Raw genomic sequence first — 3,541 nt, forward strand, 5'->3', positions numbered from 1 at the left:
CCACATTAACACCTATAAAACCTCTCTTTAATGTGTGTAAATGGTAGGTTTAAAGTGTGTTTAAGTGCCTCTATAATACCCATTTATGGAGCCTACCATTTTTAATGCAATGTTTAACCTCTCCAAGAAACTCCAAGGTCACTTACAAGCATCCTAAGTCTAGAATTCTTGTGGCCCACCCCATGAAAAAATGAAGAGGAATAATATAAGACCCATGACATGCATTGAAACGTAACTTGGAAGGAGAAGGAAAAATGAGAAACAAAACTCCTCCTTGGAACACGTTCATGGTTCTAAAATTAAATAAACCCCAAAATTACACCAATTTTAACGTGAAAGTGCTCACCCAGCCTTTTTGGTCTTAGGAGGGTTAGAACTTAAGACCAAGCACACATCCCTCCCATGCACACACAACAACCACTAGACCAAGCTCCATTCACTAATATAATATCGCGAACAATTATATTTAAATACGTTTCCAAGCTTTTTCGAAAATTTATATAAAACCATTATTAATTTAATTTTCTTCCCTTCCTTAAATATTTATCAACAACGTTTCACATCAAAAGTTTATTATTTAATACCACCAAAATTAAATTTCTTAAGGCAAGAAATCATTTTATTTATACGGGTCTTACATAGACCGCTGAGCGGTCCATTTTACCGTTGAGCGGTTGCGGTGCTAAGGGTCTCAATTTTGATTAAAAGCTGAGCGGTTTTTCAAATTTTTCACTTTGAAACCCTTCTTTGCATTTCGCCTGAGTGGTCTCCCTAAGCCCTAACACTCTCCTTTTACTTTCAAGAGCTTTTTAGAGAGGTTTCCTCACTTTCTCTTCACCCACTCACCAAAAATTCAATTTTCTACCATTGCTTTGATAAGTTTTGGGGTTTTTGGTTGAGAGACATGCATTGGAGAGGACATCCATCATAAATTAAGTAATTTTTCTGCAAGCATTCACAATGTTCACTCAAGTAAGTATGCAAACTCATGTTTAGGGTTTCTAATTTGGGGATTTTTTGATGAACATGCTTAGGAACATGATAAATTAGGGCTTTTGATTTCTATGCATGAATTGATAGAATAGGAACTGTTTGAACCGATTGAATTGCATGATTGTGGTCTGGATTGATGAAATTAGCAAAAGAGTGGAGATTAGGATCATTTAGGAAAGGATTTTGAAAAAAAAAAACCTAGCCGCCACCGTTGAGCGGTCTGTTTTGGTGCTGAGCGGTGGTGTGGCTTGAGGCAAACCGCCTGGGCGGTCTTCATGGACGCTGAGCAGTCTGCAACTGTTTTGCCTAAATGTTGAAATTTTTGATGTTTGTGTGTTGGGGAGCCCTATTTTTCCTCAAGGAATTGTATGATCTGATGATCCATTAACCTCTAATGATTTTTCTATGAATTTTGTTGGATGAATTTGATTTATGCAGGAATGTCTACCTCAAGAAGAGTTAAGACAATGGGCAACAAAAGGAATGAACAAGAGAGACCTAGGAGATATTACTCTTCAAAGTTCCTTTCAAGGAAGCATGAATAACATTTTGCTATAGTCTAGGAAAGGCGATTGTTGATGGAGAGAAAAGCCATGTACATCCCTGACTTGGCTCCAGAGTTTGGTTTGGAGATTGAAAGGCGAGGATGGCAGAGACTGACGACTTATCCAGCACTAGCCAGTATTGAGTTGGTGAAGGAGTTCTATGCTAACGCCTTGTGGAGAAGAGGAGTTTCCGTAGGGAGGTACATGAGCTATGTACGTGGGCACCTGATCAACTATGATCTTGACACCATCAACGCTTTTCTAGGGACTGAGTGGCTAGGAGAGTAGTGCAGGTATGCTGCTATACTAGGGGAGGCCAGGGATTATGAGGACATTGAGCGAGTGATGTGTATCCCTAGGAGGCACTTTCAGAGAAACCCTAACAAAGCACTTGTGAACATCCTTAAGGCAGATTTAACTACCCTAGCTAAATACTGGATGGCATTTACTCATGCCAACATTCAGTCATGCTCTCATGTTTCCGACATCACTTTACATTAGATCCTGGTTATTTACTATATGTTGAGGCAGATGGACATGAATGTTGGTAAGATCATTACCAGTGAGGTTTTGAGCTGCGCCAACACTGTGAGCAGTAGGACGCCACTGGGACATCCGTCCCTAATCACATATTTGTGCCAGTAAGCAGGAGTGGATACTTCAGTTCCACCCTTTGAGAGGCTGAGGAGAGCTATTGATGCCTCCTATTTTCATCAGTATTGTAGAGGTATCGAGCTAGCCGGAGCAGTCCCTAGGAGACGTCCTAGGAGGGCGGCAGCACAGTAGGAGGATGAGCCTGCGGATGCACCGACACAGCAGCCTGAGCCCTTCTAGGTGGGAGACATGTACATGTCTATGATGGAGGCGAGGATGGAGTCCCTTTGCAGAGGGCAGGTGGCCACTGCTGAGATGATCATAGGACTTTATGACCAACCACCGGTGCACAGGTGGACTATGGACGAGTCCCGTAGTGTGATGGCTTGGCCTCAGGGACATGCACATGGTAGTGGGTCCGGAGCAGTTGGGACTTCAGGAGGACAGGACAATGACCAGGAGGATTAAGACTTTGAGGATTCCTAGGAGGAGGAGGAGGATGACTCAGATGAGGATTTGTGCTGATGGCATCTACTGATGAATGCCAGCATTTGGACAGGGATTTTTCTTTTCCTTTTTCTTTGTACTTTGAATTAGTAGTGTAGGTGACATTTATGTTTGAGTCTATACTTGGTTTGTACACATATTTGGATAATGGTTCAATTTTATTGCATGATGAGTTGTTTACTATTGATGATTGACTATGGATGATGATTGAGAATGTGTGAATGTTGATATCCAGGTTGACGGTTCACTAGCTATGTGAACAGATGAGTAAGTGATTCATGATTGTGATTTTGATGCTAAGCAGGATTCATGTGAGAAGTGAGAAAGCATGATTATGTGAGGTATTGAGCTTTAGAGTTTGATTGTTGTGTGCACTGTTTACAGGGAATCATGAATGGTATTGACTTAATCTTGATAATTGATTGAATTGCATGTGTATATCATATGATCAAGGTCATGCTCGGAAAGCCCTTACTTAGCCAAATTTTCACCCAAAGAATTTTAAATGATATACCCTTTTTGAACCTTGACCTTAAATAGTATGAAAACCCTTGTTTGAATTGATTTACCTTGAGTTAGGGTTGAGAATAATTATATGTGTTGAAAAGGTTCAAGTTTGGGGTGGAATGGGGAAAGTGAAAGGCAAAAAGAAAAGAAAAGCATTGAGTTCCAAAGAATGAAAAAATGCGTGAGAAAGAAAAGAAAAGAAGAAAAGAGAAAAATATGTAAAGTGAACTCAATGTAAAATGGAAAAGGGAAAAAGTTGGGAATAAGTGAGATTGGTTAAAAAGAGAGTGTGCTTGAACTTTAAATGATGATTTAAACTCTCTTAACTCAAGGATTTTGTATTCCAGAAAAACCAATTTTCTTGATAGCCCAACCACAATACAAGCCTTGGAAAA

The sequence above is a fragment of the Vigna radiata genome, chromosome 2, assembly GCF_000741045.1.
Source record: "Vigna radiata var. radiata cultivar VC1973A chromosome 2, Vradiata_ver6, whole genome shotgun sequence".
In the NCBI taxonomy this organism is placed as follows: Eukaryota; Viridiplantae; Streptophyta; class Magnoliopsida; order Fabales; family Fabaceae; genus Vigna; species Vigna radiata.